This window comes from Quercus robur, chromosome 11, assembly GCF_932294415.1.
Source record: "Quercus robur chromosome 11, dhQueRobu3.1, whole genome shotgun sequence".
Taxonomy (NCBI): domain Eukaryota; kingdom Viridiplantae; phylum Streptophyta; class Magnoliopsida; order Fagales; family Fagaceae; genus Quercus; species Quercus robur.
This window is the reverse complement of record NC_065544.1, coordinates 36019840-36039541: the sequence shown is the minus strand read 5'-3', so window position 1 is coordinate 36039541 and position 19702 is coordinate 36019840.

The following is a 19702-nucleotide window of genomic DNA, read 5'->3' as shown; positions in this document are numbered from 1 at the left end:
CTTTACATATATAATTCAATGAAGAGGTTCTGACCAAGGAAAGAAAAATACCAAAAAAAAATAAAATGACAGCATAAATTCAATTGACCTCTCTTTGACATAAATACTATCTCCATAAACTTTGCTCACACCTTTAACAGAGCAAGTTTTTGGTTATATAAGTTCATTTAGGCCAGGCTGAAGCAACACAATGCTGAATAATGCCTTTCTTGCAAAATTGTTGAACCTGTAACATAGTTAAGCCCGACTATGGTTGTGATCAGTGACCCATTCCCCCTTTGCTGGGTCCAGAATTACCTTGGTTTATAATAAAACCTTTCATGGATGAAGAAGAAGAAGAAGATTGATGTTTGAGAACTCTCAAGCCCTCAATATGCATGGAATAAGAGAGCAAGAGGGTCATGAAGATGATGATGAAAATGATATTGAAGCCCCATGTAAGAAAATGTCCCTTCATTCTTTTTAGTAATCTCTGAGGCTTTAAAGGTTTTTGGTGTGGTATAGAGTGAAAGGAGAGTCTAATATATATAAGGTGATAGAGAGGTGAGGTGAGTCCGTGAGTGCTTAAGATAGGTGTGTTTTTGTTCTTTCACGTTGCGCTGTTTCACTGGGAGACGTTATATATGTTCTTTGAGGTTTTGAGTTTGAAAACGTATAACCCACGGTTTGCCCGTTGAAATGCATGCTTGGCTAGCGATGTGGAGGATGAAAGTTACGTAAAATTTGCTGGGCTAAAATTGTTAGAAAAGTGTAATCCACAACATTTTCACAACAAATCATATATAGTTTATTGCTATTGGTTTTAATTTGAATATACTACTGAAATTACTTTTTTTGTCCCACTAATAACAACTTATAACAACCTGCTACTTAAGATTATTGGTTCTAATTAATTTAAACTTACTACTGAAATTGCTTTTTTTTTTTTTTTTTTTTGCCCCACTAATAACAATTTGTAACAATCTGCCATTTAGAATTATTGGTTCTAATTTAAACTTACTACTAAAATTACTTTTTTTTTACCCTAACTATCAATAACAACCTGTAACAACTTGCCACTTAGAATATGTTATAAAAGTATTGTGAAAATGTTATAAACAGGGCTCAAAATGGTTAAGCTACAGCATTTTCTTTACTTTTTGATGTAAAATTTCTCTCTCCAAAAACAAATATATTTTAGTTTCTCTTTCATTTCCCCAATGGCCTAACACTCAAACCTACTCTGTGACCCTTCAATGAGCATTTTAAAGTTTTGTCAACCGACTAGTCACTAAAATTGGACAAATAATTCAGTACGTATTTTATAGACATGCTTTGCGTTTCATATAGAATTTATGTCCATCTGGCCTAAAAATTGACATGTTTTAGTATTCACCACAAAACATTAGCTAGCAATGATATAAAACATAAACAAAAAAACAAAAAAGAAAAAAACTGAATTGATCGTGTTGATTTCTTGCCTATGTTTTTCCTTTCAATTTTTTTCTTCTTTTCAATTCATTAATTAAAAAAAATCACATATTTTTCAATATAATTATTTCAAAATATAATGTTGCTAGTATTAATTTAACCCTCCTCAGTCCTCATCATAATTGAAGTTGCTAAATTTTTGCCTAAAATCATGTAACTTAAGAAGCCCAGAGAATGTCACCACCATCTTTAAGCCAAGAATTTGGTGAGAGAAAATCATAGGTGTCTATCAACAGAATTAGACATGGCAAAATGGGCTGAAATTCGTTGACCCGACCCGAACCCGCCCAAACCTGCTCGTTTTGTTTCGAATTAAATATGGGTCAACCCGTGGCCCACCTTTTTTATTTGTGGGCCAACCCAACCTAACCCGTGGCCCACCCATTTTTTAACTTTTTTTTTCCTAAAAAATGTTTAAAAACTATATGACATTTATGGTAAGGTGTGCTGGGCTACTTCTAGGTACATATCATTATTATAAAACACACAATGAACTTGTGTGTTCTAGCAGTTATGCCCCCTATTTACTATTAAAAAAAAAAAAAAAGAGTTAAATGAAAAGGAAAAATAATAGACTAATATCTAAGTATCTAACAACATGTCCAAGTTTTTTTTTTTTTTTTTTTTAATCCAAGTTTGTCTATTTAATATAGTATTAATAGTAATAATGTAATATACTAATATCTATCTAATCTAAGTATCTAACTAGCACAAAGCCACAAACCCGGCCACAGTGAGTCAACGACAAAGTAACAAACAGTAAACAAAACAAAATAATTCAACAGTGACTCAAAAAAAGGCAAAATCCAAAGTTGGTTATATGGATTTGAAGGTATTTTAATTTATTAATAGAGTCATATAAATTATACGTTTTTAATTCTTTATTGATAAGCTTTGATTTACTTTCATGGTACACTTATGTTATATTAAAATATTGTATTGTAGATAAAGATATTGATGAAATTGGCCAACTTGAACTATAATTCGCAAATATGAATATTTGTAATGCTGAATCTACTACCAACGTTGAGTAGATTGAGGTATATATAATTCTTATAAAATATTTACTTGTTCTTGTTTACTTAAATTGTTATGTTTATTTTTAAAGGTTTATATATATATATATATATATATATATAGTTTATCTTTCTATATAATCTAACATTATTATTATTTTAAATGCAAGATTTGTGCACTTAATAAGGCTGATACCTTATCAATCAAGTTCTCTGTGGCGGCTAGGGTTTCCTACTCTCTACGGTAGCAGCTAGGTTTCCCTTCTTTTTGGAGAAGGAGGTTGAGTCCCCTCTAGTACTTTGATACTAGTAGGGCGGTGAGTTGGTTTTACTTCCTGTATGCTTTTGTAGGGCTTGCGTGAACTCAAGTATGGAGGATTTAGAAAACAGATGGCAGCGTTTGTCACTAACAGAGAGTGAAGAGAGGAAAGTGGACCTAACTTGAAATAAGAAGAATCTGAACTTTGTCCTGGCTGCGAAATTTTTCACGAGGAGATCCATCAACGTTGAAGCAGTAGCAAGAACTTTCCGTTTGATATGGCGTACTCGAGGTAGTTTTGAGGTGAGTGATGGGGTTTAATAATATTGCATTAATCGTGTTCGAATTGGAAGTTGATGTGGAGAAGGTTCTCCAAGGCAAGCCGTGGGCTTTTGATCGCCATCTCGTGGCTTTTCTACGGTATGATGGGACAGTGTCAGTCCAAAATCTTCAGTTTGAGAAGACGACTTTTTGGGTTCAACTCCATAACCTTCCTTTTGCACTTTTAACGATGGAGGCCGCCATGAGCATTGGTGAAACAATTGGGACTATAGTTAAATCTAAGGATATGGGGGAGATGCGAGGAGGTAATTTTATGCACATTCACTTGGAGGTGGATATCACAAAACCTTTATGCAGAGGGAGAAAGATTTCTTGGGATGGACAGGGGAATGATTGGGTGGCTTTTATGTATGAACGTTTGCCAAATATTTATTACTGGTGTGGACAAGTTTCGCATGATGATAAAGATTGTATTTTATGGCTCAGTAGTAAAGGATCTTTACAGTTGAATGAGCAGCAATTTGGTCCGTGGTTACGAGCTCCGCAGTTCAACCCGGCTAAGAAATCCTTTGTTGAGGTGAAGGGCTATGAGGTAACACGTAAGTCATCAGCTATCTCGGGTCAGGGTGCCCAGGACGTAGCAGAAAGGGATCAAACGAGGCAGGTTCAGGGTGCAATAGAGGATGTGGGTGCAGGGCTGGTTCCGGACTGTGATCAGGAAGGTGGGAGTGCAATGGAGGCTGAACTATATGGGTATGAGATGGGGAATGATGGTGAGTTGCTGGTCACGAAGGGGAAAGGTGTTTTGAGTGGTGCCCAAGACTTTGAGGATGCCATAAGAGATATTGATGATGCGATCCAATTTGGCATTAGAAGCTCAACTACTACGGATGTTAATCCCCATACGTCGCTGGTTTAGGAGGAGCATCTAGTGTTAGGTGGGGATGCTGCTGTAGGGAATGAAGGGCCAGACTTGGAGTCACATGAGGTGGAGGTTTTGGGCAATTCGGTATTGGATATTCCATGCACCACAAGTCATGCAGAGAGAGACATTAATCTGGATGGGGGTTTAACGGGTGTGACTAAAGATGGTAGTTAAGGGCTGAGTTTTTTGAATAATACTTTAAAAGGCATGCAATGTACTCAAGGGAGACCACGAAGTAAAAAGGGTGAACATGTAAGGGTTGGCTTAAAAAACTCAGACCGAGGGAGAGGGCAGAAAGTTGGGGGCAGAATGGCTAGTTCTAGTAATGAGAGTGATACTATTGTGGAATGTGGGTCAAAGAGAAAGGGAGGTACTGGATACATGCCTGTTGATACAAAGGAAGGTGGGGAAAAACGATTGAAAATGGATGAGGTCTCAAGCAATCTAAGTGCTTCAATGGCATTGAATTTAACATCGGTGGAGGTTGCTGAGCAACCTCGCCAGGAGCAATGAGTCTTCTTAGTTGGAACTGCCGGGGGCTTGGGAACCTCCGGACAGTAAAAGCCTTGGAAAAGGCTATTAAGAAGGAAGATCCCATTATTGTCTTCTTGATGGAGACGAAGTCTAGTGAGGAATGGATGGAAAAGGTTATGAAGGAGTGTAATATGAAGCAAAGTTGGGTAGTGCCAAGTAATGGAAGGAGTGGGGGCTTAGCTTTATTGTGGAAAGATGAAATAAAAGTTGAGCTCTTAACGTATTCTTTGAACCACATTGATGTGATAGTTTTTGATGGTCGGGGGTTGGGTAGATGGCATTTGACTGGCTTCTATGGCAATCCTGAAACAGTTAGGCTCCCTAAGTCTTAGGCGAAGTTAAAACATTTGAAAGGAGTGGCAGCTCTTCCATGGTTAGTTATTGGGGATTTTAATGAGCTAACTAGCTTATCTAAAAAAGAAGGAGGGGGTGGGCGACCTCGACAACAGATGGATAATTTTATTGATGTTATTAATTTTTGTGATCTAAAAGATATTGGTTTTGTAGGGCTTAGGTTTACTTGGATTTATCAAAAGGCAGATGGTACTCAAATTCGGGAGCGATTGGATAGTGCTTTGGCTACGGCGGAGTGGTTAGATTTATTTCCAACTGCTAAACTATACCATCAATCTACTTCGGCTTTTGATCATTCAATGTTATTCCTTTGTATGGTGGCTGGTTCCAAACGTAAGAGGGTGAAGCGAAGTTTTAAGTTTGAATCTATGTGGTTGAAGGAATCTAGTTGTGAGGAAGTGGTGCAGTTTGCTTGGGAGGAAGATGTAATTGCATCTTCCGGATGGGAGCTGAATAGTTGTCTGAAGATTTGCCGTGATAGATTGGAGGCATGGAATAAAGATGTTTTCGTTCATGTTGGAAGAAACATATCAGATTTGCAACAAAGACTTGAGTGGCTGGAATCTCAACCTTCAAATCCGGAGTTGATTCAAGCATTAAAATTTACAAGAGCTGAATTGAATTGTTGGCTAGAAAAGGAGGATTCGATGTGGAGACAACGAGCTAGGCTGAATTGGTTTCAAGGTGGGGATCGTAACACAAGTTTTTTTCATGCTAAAGCTTCATCGAGGCAAAGGAAAAATTTGATAGAAGGACTGATGGATGTTGATGGCGTTTGGCAAGAGGATGAGGGTAAGATTGAGGAGGTGGTGGTGGAGTATTACAATAATCTTTTCACTTCTAGTAGCCCATCAGACTTTTCAGAGCTTCTCCAAGCTATACAGTCGAAGGTTACTCCCTTAATGAATCAGATGTTGCTTAAGCCTTTTACTGGAGAGGAAGTTAGATTGGCACTAAAGCAAATGTACCCTCTGAAGGCCCCTGGTCCGGACGGGATGCCACCTCTTTTCTTTCAGCATTTTTGGTCGACTAGTGGTGAGGTGGTCACTAATGCGGTACTCAATTTTCTTAATTTTGGTATCTTTCCTCCCAATTTCAATGATACTAATATTGTGCTTATCCCAAAAGTTAAAGAACCGAAGGTGGTTACTGATTATAGGCCTATTAGCCTGTGTAACGTGGTTTACAAAATGGCTTCTAAGGCTATTGCTAATAGAATGAAGAAGATTTTACCATCTATTATTAGTGACACCCAAAGTGTTTTTGTGCATGGAAGGTTAATCACTGATAATGTGATTGTTGCTTTTGAAACTATGCATCACATTAGTCAGAAAAAGGGAGGAAAGACAGGGGAAATGGTGCTTAAACTCGATATGAGTAAGGCCTATGATCGGGTGGAATGGACCTGTCTTGATAAAATTATGGAGAAATTGGGTTTTGTGGAGAATTGGCGAAGGTTAATTATGCGATGTGTGTCCACTGTTTCGTATGCCATTAATATTAAGGGGCATCCTAAAGGTCGTATTATTCTTTCTAGGGGTATCCGACAAGGTGACCCCCTATCACCTTATCTTTTCTTATTATGTGCAGAAGGTCTTTCAGCTCTCATAAAATATTCGGTGGAGAGTGGCTCTTTGGAGGGTCTTGCTGTTTCTCGTGGTGGTCCAAAGCTTTCTCATTTATTTTTTGCAGATGATAGTCTGATATTTTGTAAGGCTACTTTACATAATTGTGAGGCCTTGCAAAGAATTTTGGAAGTTTATGAAAGGGCTTCGGGTCAACAATTAAATAGAGCCAAGACGTCTTTGTTCTTTAGTAGCAATACATTACATGAAGTCCAAGAGGAGATAGAGCAAAGGTTCGGTGCCCAAGTTATTAAACAACATGAGAAGTATCTTGGTCTACCGTCCCTTGTGGGTAGGAACAAAAGGAGTACGTTTAATGCCATAAAGGATAAGGTGGGGAAGAAATTGGAGGGTTGGAAGGAAAAATTTTTATCAAAGGCGGGTAAGGAGATTCTTATTAAGGCAGTGGCTCAGGCTATCCCTACATACACCATGAGTTGCTTTAAAATACTGGATGCCCTTTGTGAGGATCTAACGAGTATGATTCGTAATTTTTGGTGGGGACAAAGGAAGAATGAGATAACTTGGCTTAGTTGGGAGAAGATGTGTGAACCGAAGGCCAATGGTGGTATGGGGTTCAAAAAGCTGCAACAATTCAATTTGGCTCTTCTTGCTAAGCAAGGATGGAGGCTCCAAACGGATCAAAACTCTCTGATGTACAAGGTTTTAAAGGCTAAATATTTCCCACGTTGTGACTTTGTTGAAGCAAAAGTGGTTGTAATCCTTCTTACACTTGGCGGAGTATTCTAGCTGCGCAGAATGTAGTCAAGGAGGGTATGAGGTGAAGGGTAGGGAATGGAGAGCGAATCCAAGTATGGGAGGATAAATGGTTGCTTTATCTTCCACGTATAAGGTGGTGTCTCCTAATTTGTTTCTGAGTGAGAATACTCGGGTTAGCGACCTCATTGATTCATCAAGCGCTAGTTGGAAAGTCTCTGTCATTGATGTTTTGTTCCTGCCTCATGAAGCTGATTTGATAAAGAGCATTCCATTAAGTTCTAGACTGCCTGAGGACAAACTGATTTGGGCCTTGTCTCCTAATGGCCAATTCAGTGTTCGAAGCGCTTATTCTTTGGGTATGTCCATCTCCCAAGCCGTAGGAAGAGGTGCTAGTTCGGATGCAGGTCTGGTTAGGAGGTTTTGGAAGAAAGTTTAGAGTTTACCGATTCCACATAAGATACGTCATTTTGTATGAAGGGCCTACCGTGAGGCTCTTCATACAAAGGTCAATCTTGCTTGATGGAAAGTGGTGCTGGATGACACTTGTGAAGCATGTGGGTTAATGGCTGAGTCTATAGGCCACGTGTTATGGGGCTGTGTCAAGGCACAAGAGGCGTGGTCATGTTCAAAGCTGGTGGGCTTGGTTGATCGGTATGACGGTTTTTCTTTCATGGACCTACTATGGAAGTTGGTTATTCTTGATCGGGTTGAAGAGGATAAGGTGGCTAGGATGGTTACCATAGCTTGGGCTTTGTGGTTTCATCGGAATGAGATCAGACTCGGAGGTGCAAGGAAGGCTGGCAAGGATGTGGTGAGGTGGGCGACGCAATATTTGGAGGAGTACTGGGCAACAAATGAGTGTGAGAGGTCTGCACTAGTAGTGGTGGAGAGGACTGTTTCTTGGCTTCCTCCTTGGGCAAATTGGTTTAAGATCAATGTGGATGGGGCTGTGTTTGCATCTCATAAGGCAGCGGGCTTAGGAGTTATAATTAGGGATGACAGAGGACGAGTAGAGGCAGCAATGAGCAAGAAGGTTTTGGCTCCGTTGGGTGCGTTGGAGGCAGAGGCCAAAGCGTTTGAAGCTGGGTTGCTCCTTGCAAGGGACATTGGTATCCAAGATGTTATTTTGGAGGGTGATTCATTGGTCATTTACAATGCTCTTTGTGAAGCTTCCTTACCACCTTCATCAGTAGCTTCAATTGTGGATGGGATGCGGGATTTATGTAAGGTGTTTAGGCGGCTTGAATTTTCTCATGTGAAAAGAAAGGGCAATAGACCAGCCCATTTATTAGCTAAATATGCGGAAGGCATAGATGATTTCATTGTATGGATGGAAGAGAATCCTTGCTTTCTTGAGCAAGCTCTTTCACATGATGTTCTTTCTTGACTTTTTCGAATAAAGTTTTCAGTTTTCCTAAAAAAAAAAAAAAAAAAAAAAAAAGGCTGATAACTTGACATGGTCCATAACATTTAGTTTTGTATTTTTTTTTTGGTTCTTTTGTGAGAATGATATCATTAGTGAGCTTTGAATTTAAAGCATGTAAAAAATTTTAGTCATGCTCAAAAGTCAAAACTGTTTGAATTGCAAGGATATGAAAATCCTTATGTTTGTTGGTTTGTCTGTTTTTTTTTTCCTTCACATTACATGTATAATAGTAAATTAGTAACAAATAGTCTAATTATTTGATTTGATTCATTCTCTCAAAAAAGTTCGCATTTATTTTATTTTTAATGTGAAAAATATGGGCTAACCTGACCCACAACCTGATCGATCCAACCCATTTTCAACAAGCTTAAAATGGCTTGTTTTGGACCTGCAATTCAAATGACTCGACCCAACCTAACCGTTTGCCATGTCTAAGCCAAATGACCACAACACATGGACAAAAATGAAGAAATGTTTGCACAAAGTAATTAAACGACCAAGCCTTAGTAACCAAAATTTTAGAGTTAGGAACATGTATTATATAAGAGCACTAGCATTGGGGGGGTGTAAACACCTCCCAATTGCTATTTTACATCCAAAACATCAAAAATTGTCCAACATCCAGGTATGGGTTCTTAAAATTTTTTGCAACTTGTGAACAGTGGGTTCTTATATATAGAACCTACTGTTCACTTGATTGTAAAAATATTATTATTATTTTAATAGAAAATGAGAACCTTCTCTCTCCTCATTTACTCTACACGGTACAAGTCACAAACTACACTCTCCTCTTCTCGCTCATTCTCTTCATCTCAGTCACTCTTTTCCCTCTCTCTCCCAACTACAAAAGCCCCATTGCCCATGCTCAATCACTCTCTTTTCCGATGACTTTTTTTTTTTCCTCTTCACTGTATTACTCTATCCCCAAACTGAAGAATCAAGGGTTATTGGTTTAATTTTGAGTTTCTTTTGGAATTTTTGGGTTTCTCAATGGAGCATGCTTCCTCCTTGTTTCTGGGTTTGTAGTTTCTTGGTGGCTAGATTGGTGATGGAACAAGTTGGTGTATTTTTTCCTCTTCACTGTATTGCTCTATCCCCAAATTGAAGATTGAAGGGTTGTTGGTTTAATTTTGGGTTTCAATTGGAATTTTTGGGTTTCTCGGTGAAGCGTGCTTCCTCATCGTTTCTGGGTTTGTGGTTTTCTTGGTGGCTGGATTAGTGTTGTTGGTGTTTGTCTATTTGAATCGATGGCTAGATTGATGAAGGTTGCTGTTGGTGTTTGTTTGATGAAATGATGAATCAGTGGTTGTGTTTGTCTATTTGAATCGGTGGCTATTTGTTTGTTTGAATCGGTGGTGGTTTGGTGTTTGGGTGGTGGTTGTGCTTGGTGATTGGTCTTTTTTTTTTTTTTTTTCCTCCTGTTTTGTTGGTGGTTTCTGCCTTAGTGGTGTGTGTGATGGTGGGGTGGTGGTGGTGGTTGCTGCCTTGCTAGGGTGTGTGGTGGTGGTGGTGGTTGCTACCTTGATGGGCATGTGTGGTGGTGAAGTGGTGGTTGTGATTGGTTTGCTTGGGAGATAGAGACAAACCAAAGAGATAAAGACAGAGAAAAAGAGGAATGGAAGAGATATAATTTTTTTTTTAATATTGTATAGTTTATATTATTTTAATAAGTTGGATGTAAAAATAGAAACTGGGATGTTGGAGGAGTTGTAAAATGAGATGGTAAAATAGATAAAGTAGGGTTTTAAGGATGCAAAATAGAACTTTTTTGCATCCCTAGATGCTAATGCTCTAAGTCGTAACTCACGTGCAATGTTTTGGGTACCAAATTTTGAAGTCGTTGGCTTTGGACCAAATTTGGTTCAAACTCCTTCATAAAGGCCTAGATATTTATGGTTTGTATCATCCAAAATTCTATAACATATCTTTTTCCCATTTGATCTATAGAAACAAAAAACCCTCTATAGGGTAAAAGTCTATGTGTATATATGTGTGCGTTGTTGAGTTTTGTGGAACCTAGTTGTGTTTAATTCGAATCATAACCCAATTCAAAATAAAATTTCTAATAGTTTTTAATAGGAGATTTTCTGAAGCTAAATCCATGGAGCGGAAGCTTGGGCCAATAGGTCCAAGCCATTGCCCCAGGAAATAATTTTTGGCTCGTTTTGTAGCCCATTGTGAATCTTGTGCATAATATAGAAAAATTGTTGTTTTGGAGATTAAGATTTCATGTTTTTTTTTTAGAAAGAGAAAATTGTATTGCCGCATCTTGTAATTTTTCCTGTAAATGGTGAAATCTTTGCAACTCTGTGAACTTAGGCAAATTGCCAAACCACGTATATATTGTCTTGTGTGATTGTTTTATTTTGTCGCATATTTTTCTCTATTTTTATATTTCATAGATCTGAGAATTTTGTGTTTATTCCTTTCATCTGTGTGTAAACAAAAAAGGCTTAAAGGACATATGTATTTCAAATTGACAAGTTATCTGATCAAAGATAAGTTCAATCAACAATATTCTTGTATCATTTGTATTTTAAATACATGCAATATAAACTTGACATGAGCTAGGACTAGGAGTGATTGATTTTAACAAACTGAGCAGATCTGGCTATCTTATCAAACTTTGACGAACTGAATTAAGTATGGATTATTGGCTAGAGTTTAGCTCAAGGTCTCTCTGAATTTTAACCAATCAACTGAACTGAACTCACAACCTCATGCTCCAACCAATAATTATAAAAGAAGGAAGTACTAGTTGAGCCATAGCTAACTAATTGATCATCCCTAAAGCTAAAAATGTTAAAAGATTTTGATGGCTAAAATCATGTTACCACATATGAGTTCAGTGATTTATCCAACAAAGGGGAAAATAACAAAAAAATTTGGTGGCAATAGGGAAAAAAAATCACAATTCTTTTTATGCTTCTTCACTTGAAAACTGAAAATAAAAGTAAATGATTACATTTTTTTTTTTAATTGACGACAAGGAAACATACCCAAAGAGTGACCATTCTCTTTAGCCTGTCAATCGATCATTGAAGGATGAATGCCGCATTTATTGTGTGATGTCTCTGCTTGATTAACCTTTGCTCCAATGGCCAAGCGGTGCACTGTGCAATTCATGAGGGATAATTACCTTTAAACCACGATACAAAATTTGGAGAATGGTAAGATTTCTTGAGCAAATACTCAATGATTTAAATATTCTCTCAAAAGTTTAAGTTATTAGAAATTGTGAATTTAATCTTAAAAAAAAAAAGTATTCAACTTGTATGAAGCTCTTTAATAGATCCCTTTAGAAAAGAAAATTTCCGTAAAACATACTCCAATTCCAAACTTATACTTCTTCCGAACGCACATTCAACATACCCAGTAAAATTATACTTCTGAATACTTTCCTACGATACACTTTACTATGAAAATAAGTTGTAGATGTTGGCTTTCATTCTAACCATCTTGGCCTTTCAATATCAATCTACACTATTTATGGGTTCATAGCTCGGTGGTGGAGCATTTGACAGCAATCTACGCCATCTATTATAACTTCTTAATTTTAAACCAGAATTACCTGAAGGAGCTCTCTCCAAACTAATGTATAAATTATTAAAATATGGTCCAACAATATCATCTGGCCACAAAATTCAGTATTACACACTAGATACATATTTACACAAGGTTAGATAAATATTTTTCATGTTTCTCACAAACAAAAACATAGAATTCTAGCAATGTGTACTAGTTAAACTGAGTAGTCTAGGGTTGGTTTTAATTCCATGAGCATAAAAAGTAACAAACGTACCCTATATCAATAAAATTACATATTACATGTCATAGATACTATTCAAGAATCAAATGACACCCCAGCACAAGCAACTTCAATTTAGTGCTAAGACATATACATGCATAGCATTTAAGTGTAACATTACCAAAACAGGTTAATCAAGTGATTCAACAAGGCTTAAATGGAATAAATTCAATGAAAAGAACAAACTAATCTTATAAACACCAAACATAGAACAAGTTAAAGAAGGTTAACTCATCTAACAGAAAACCAAAAACCCTAAACAGTTCTAATAAAACTATGTTACAATAACCAACAGAGCGTAAAACACATCTAACCCTAATTAATATCACACAGCTACAATAACAACTTATATTCCAAAGCATACAGATCCTCAATATTTTTTGGTTGCAATTCATCATTCATGTCCTCCATCTTAATTCTTCAGAAGAGCTGCAGCTTGAAAATGCTTCATCAGTTCTAGTTTCCTAATTTCCACCTCCATCTCCATTTTTTGGTTAACATATTGCTGTTTCCACTTATATTCCAAAGCATACAGATCCACAATTTTTTTTTTTTTTTTGCAATTCATCATTCATGTCCTCTTCCTTCAGAAGAGCTGCAGCTTGAAGATGCTTCATCACTTCTAGTTTCCTAATTTTCATCTCCATCTCCATTTTTTGGTTAACATATTGCTAGTTATTCCACTTATATTCATACAGATCCTCAATTTTTTTTTTTTTTTTTGCAATTCATCATTCATGTTCTCCATCTTCTTCAGATGAGCTGCAGCTTGAAGACGCTTCATCATCTCTAGTTTCCCTTTCATCACTCTAATTTCCATATCCTTTTTTTGCTTAGCATATTGCTGGTTTTCCAAGTAAAGTATCTCTAGGAGGACCTGCTTCATCCTTAGAAGTTTAGTTTTAAATTCCTAACTAATGAAAGCTAAAAAAATTTAAATTAAAGACAGGCTGTTAAACAGTAGATTACAAGCTACATTCTATAGTTAAAACCAAATACTAAGTCACACACCTTTTTCTCCTCAACCAGCCTTATCTACTCCAAGAAAGCCAATTGATGTGAATCATTCCTCACGTCATGCTATACAAGGACACAAAAACAATATCAGTCCACAACATAAAAACATCATTTTACAAAATCAAAGCAACTGTTTTGGACTAATCAATTCAAACAGCTTCAGAACTGTAGTCCATCTGACTTATATACAAACACAGAAATATGAAAAATGAAGTGATAATAGGAGCTTGTCCAATAAACAATCCAATGAACATCAAGTAGCAATTACCTCCTCTAAAAGTTGAATTAGTTGAATAAGAAATCTAGAGTTCAATCTTCTCCTATACCAAAAATAGATTGGTGTCTTGGTATAAAGAACATAATCATTAGATGTAGAAGCCATAAGTTGAAACTCTATAAAATATATATATATATATATATATATATATATAATCAGTATTTAACATGTAAAGAAAAAATTAATAAAGGTACTAAACAACTTGGTAAAACTGAAAGTTTAGAAGAGTGAAATATCAAGCAATTATAGGAAATGGGTTTCCTCTACACTAGAATTTATATCTACAAAAAGTTATCATCAGATTTTTATTTTCAAACCTCTTAAATACCCACTAAATTCAAACAAAAACGCAAATCATTATGCAACTTAGGGTGCATTTGGATACCACTTATTTTGCTAAAAACTAAAAACATTGTAACAAAATCATTTTTAAATGTCTGAATAGTACCATGTGATCCATTTTTAATGAAAGTTTATGTGAAAAAAGAGATTTGTGGATCCCTTGAGCAATGCACAAGACCCACTAGAAAGCACTGTCTACTTATTTTGCTGGTCAAGAGGTAGTAGGTCCCGTGCACTGTGCATAGGACCCACAGACAGATGTGATGAAGCGCTTCTCAGTTAAGAAAAAAAAAAAAAAAAAAAAAAACGCAGCCGCTATCCAAACGCTGCTTTAAACTTAAAAAATCTAAGCCTATTTAGGAAGTAGGTTTAGTTTAAATTCGAGTGGAATAAATATAATCACCAAAATTCTTCTTCACATTTAAGCCACAATGAACACAACACACACATTCCTCATAATATCAAACATCTCCTTTGCTGTTTGTGAACAACATTATGATATTAAATTGAATAAATATAATAAATCAAATAAGAGAAATTCTATGTAGAGAAACTGAAAACATACATTTGACTCTCTATCTTCTTCACTCTCGAACTTCGACTTGGAAAGGAGAGAGATGAAAACGAGCTCATGAAACCTGAAATATTTATAGAGGGTTTAGGAAACGTGTAACAATATGTAATAGTTTTTTTGATAAACACTATCTTCCTAATAAACACAATCTGGAATTGTTGAGTTTTTTTTTTTTTTTTTTTTTAAGATTTAATTTGATAATTACGTATTACACATCTGTTGAGGTAGATTTTGCAATTCTTCATGCTTTTTTAAGAAGTTTCTAATTACCATCCTAATGATATGGTCAAAGTTTGAAGTGAAGTAGTTTAAAATGGTTTATCTATATATATATATATATAAAACCGAAGCTTTTGAAGCTCCCACAATTTTCCACGTCAGCACAATATTTAAATTAAATTAAATTTTCCACCTCATCACTGTTTTCTTTTTCCAATGCAAATTAGACTTCTAGCCAAATAAGGACACTCTCCCACCGCCTCTACTCTCTCCTATTTAAGAATTGCTTGCGTAGAAAACCTAAGCCCCAAAATTAGAAGAGAAGGTTACAGCCAAACTGAAAGCATCGAAGTTGTCTACCAGTCTCTTCCAAATCAACAAGTCTCCAACGCTAACCTACTCCGCAAAGCAAACTTAATTACCAGTAAGTTTCGTAGAAATATTCTAACTATGAACATTGACAATGCTTGTTAGTTATGACCGTTCCTACTCAAATCATTGACAGTAAAAGTCCCTCCAAAATATGAGCAACTTCATTGCACTGTATTAGTAATTTCATTGTAAATATTCCATGAAGATAGAGAAAAAGAGTACGCCCACCTTAATTTTAGTCTCTATAAACTACGTTGGTTTTACAAGGTATGAGAGTCATGGAAAAGAGAAACTAAGGAAGAAAGGAAAAGGGGATTAGGGATTCTTGTCGCAGAGAGATGGTACTCGCTGGGTTGAGGACCCTCACCACAAAGTGAATATTGAAACTAACATCTTTTTATAAAGGTTGGTCAATATCTTATATCTATATGTATGACCATTGGTCACCACTATTTTTTTATTATTTTTATTTTAAATTCTTTTTATTTTAGATTTTATGATTAGATCTGCTATTATCTTCTTTTGCCGCAACACAATTTTCTCCTTAAAACTTATTTTTCTTCAAGATTTTTTTTGAGGGCGCCTCATGCTTCACAATTCACATATTCCACTTATGTATTGGACTCCTCTCCTTCTTCGGTCAATGCATCAAGGTTAGGGTTATTTGATTTGTTCAATAAAAATTATAGATTTGTTGCTTTTTCTTATAAGTTTGTCAATTGTTGTTTTGTTTATTTAATTGTTGGGCCTGAATCTTTTAATTAAATCTTCAAATTTTTTTAATCTTTTAAAAGTTTTAATATTTTGAATTTTAACATTTAAAAGGTAACTCATATTTCTCTAATATTTCTATGTTGTGTAGACATATTTTTTTTTGTTTATTATATTTCTCCATTGTGTAGTCACATAATTTTTGTTTTGTTTTAATAAATTCTTGGCTCAAAATGTTCTAATTGTTTGGTTTACATATGAATTTTTAAGTTCATTTTTTGCAATACATTTAATTGTCTGGCCAATTTCAATAATAGAAAAGCTATAATCATGGATTTCCTTCTTTCTATTGTATTTCTCTATTGCGTAATTATATATATATATATATATATTTATATATTGTTTTATTTCAATACTTTTGAAGCTTTGAATCTTCTGATTTTTTTATAAAAAAATTTTTTTTTGGCCTTTTGGAAGTTTTAACATCATAACTTTTGGGTTTTATTTTTTCTATTATCAGAAATTATCTAGAAGATTTCAATGAATATCCATGGATTATTCTTTTTGAGGGTAACCCATCTTTATCTTATATTTCTATTCCTAACTTTTTTTTCCTATATTTTTTCTTTAATTGTCCGTGTTTACGTCTCTTTTGTTTTTCTTATTTTTACTTTCATAGCGTATGCACATGTTGTGTATGTTCTTTGATTCTTTCTTTAATGATTTTTGTGTGAGTATGTGTCATCGTATTTGGGTACTTAGGCAAAATCTATAAAGACTAAAGATGCTTTTTTTTTTCTTTTGTAATGAATCATGTGTTTTTCATGACTTTAGTGAGTCATATTCTTAATGATCGCAATGGTTTTGTTTGACGTGGATTTTGTTCATATTGGTTTCAAAGTTTATTTCTTGGCTTATATTATAGATTGTAATATATTTATTCATCAAACTGTTTAGTTGAGTTTGTTTTCGAAATTGTTTTCAGTGTTGGACATTTTCTTGAACCATGTTGGTATCATATATTAAAATACTGTTAAGTTGATAATAATAATAATAGTAATAATAGTAATAATAATATAGTTTAATAAATGTCTAAAACGTATAGCTGTTAACAAATGTTTTAGCTATATGATTTTATTTTACAAATTTATATATTGTACTCAATACATTTCCTGTGCATCGCACGGGTTAGCGACTAGTTTATTATAATATTAATATATATATAAGTTATTTTTTTAATATTGTCTTTTATTCCTCTTACCCCTCTAATTTGAAATCTTGGCTCTACTAACAACTTGATTGAATTTTATTTTCAATGGAAAGATAATATTGTCTGTACCTAAAAAATAAAAAAAGAGACTACAGTGCTTTTTTTTTTTTTTATCTCCATCTTTTTATTATGTCACACATTATTGTGTTTGGATAAGAAATTTGGGATGGAATTTTACTCCAAATTATAAAGTAAGATTCCCATTTTTTTTTTTTTCAGGAGGACTAAGAATTTCATTTAGAATTGAAAGCAGTTTGTCAAGTATCTAAATCTTAGGTTTTTCAACAAAAAAAAAAAAAAAAGTATCTAAATTAATCTTAATCCAAATTTCATGAGGAATGTATCATTTATAAATTTTATAAAAGACCATTATTATCATGATACCTACCTAAAAAATAAAAAAAGAGACTACAGTGCTTTAATACTTTATAATCTCCATCTTTTTATTATGTCACACATTATTGTGTTTGGATAAGAAATTTGGGATGGAATTTTACTCCAAATTATAAAGTAAGATTCCCATTTTTTTTTTTTTCAGGAGGACTAAGAATTTCATTTAGAATTGAAAGCAGTTTGTCAAGTATCTAAATCTTAGGTTTTTCAACAAAAAAAAAAAAAAAAAAAGTATCTAAATTAATCTTAATCCAAATTTCATGAGGAATGTATCATTTATAAATTTTATAAAAGACCATTATTATCATGATACCTACCCTTATTACTACTTGTCATACTGTCACCTCCACTATCACAAGCCCTTACTAACCTCCCTATCACCACCACCACCACAACTATCTGTCAACATAAGCGCTTCACCAACACCAACACCACCACCACCATTAACATCAATATACCATAACATCTTTGCTACCAAACTGTTGTCACCATATCATTACCAATTTATCATGGTCTATGATTCTCTAATTCTTAATTTTTAGTTACTCATTCAAAGAATATCATTCTTTTGAAAATTTTAAGACTTAACAATTCTTATCAAATACAACATATATATGTAAGCTCCTACGGAATTTGGTTGATAAAAATTGCTTGGCACGTTATTCATGAATGTGTTTCTGAACCCTGCATGGAAATATTAGATCGCGGAAGAACTAAGGAAACCTTCTAATTACATAAACTTATATATTGTGACATTTTTCATTAGTTACTCCATATTTTTTCTGGGAAAATTGCTTCATAATAAAATTGCTCCATATGCATTTAAATTTAAAACCAACCAATACAAATCGCCACAACTTAGAGGGTGAATCACTTTTGCTTTTAGTTGACATGAATGCAATCTATCATCAGCAGCCTAACAAAGAGAAACGTGGGCGCAAACCCCAAATTTAAGCAAGAGAAAAGGTTACACTGGTATACATTCTTGTATAAAAAATGAACCATTTACATATATAATTCAATGAAAAGGTTCTGACCTAAAAAAATGCAAAAAATAAAATAAAATAGAATAAAAATAAATGAAGGCATAAATTCCAATTGACCTCTTTGACATAAATATCATCTCCACAAAATTTGCATACAACTTTAGCAGAGCAAGTTTTTGGTTAATATAACTTGATTTAGACCACGCTGAAGCAAGTCGATGTTGACTAATCCCTTTCTTGCAAAATTGTTGAACCTTATATTGTAAGTAAAATAGCTAAACCGACCATGGTTGTGATCAGTGACCGCTTCCCCCTTTGCTGGGTCCAGAATAAGCTTGGTTTATAATAAAACTTTTCATGGATGAAGAAGAAGAAGAAGATGGGTCTTTGAGAACTCTCAAACCCTCAATATGCATGGAATAAGAGAGCAAGAGGGTGAAGATGATGATGAAAATGATATTGAAAGCCCATGTAAGAGAATGGCCCTTCATTATTTTTAGTAATCTTGGAGGCTTAAAGGTTTTTGGTGTGGTATAGAGCGAAAGAGAGTCTAATATATAAGGTGATAGAGAGAAGGTGAGGTGAGTTGTTAAAAGGTGTGTTTTTGTTTTTTGACTTTGGCTATCGTAGGATGTAGTTAGCGGTGGAGATGGGTTGTGTTTTTTCCTTTGATGTTTTGAGTTTGAAAACGTATAGCCCACAGTTTGACCATTGAAATGCATGCTTGGCTAGCGATGTGGAGGATGAAAGATGTGAAGTCAATTTGTGGGACAAAAGGTGCATAAAATTTGGTGGGCTAAAAAATTGTTAGGCTACGGCATTTCCTTTTACTTTTTGATGTATAATCTCTCTCTCTTTCTCTAAAACAAATATATTTTAGTATCCCTTTTCTCTGACTGATTGCTTTTATGACCGAATAAGTGTTTCTCTTTTCCCCCATTGGCCCAACACTCAACCTACACTCAGATATCCAACTTCCTTTTCACATTAAGAGGTTTGTCAAACACGTGTAACCCTTAAAATGAGCATTTTAATGTTTTGACAACCGACTAGTCACTAAAATGGGACAAATAATTCAATATACATAGGCATACTTTGCGTTTCATATAGGATTTCTGTCCA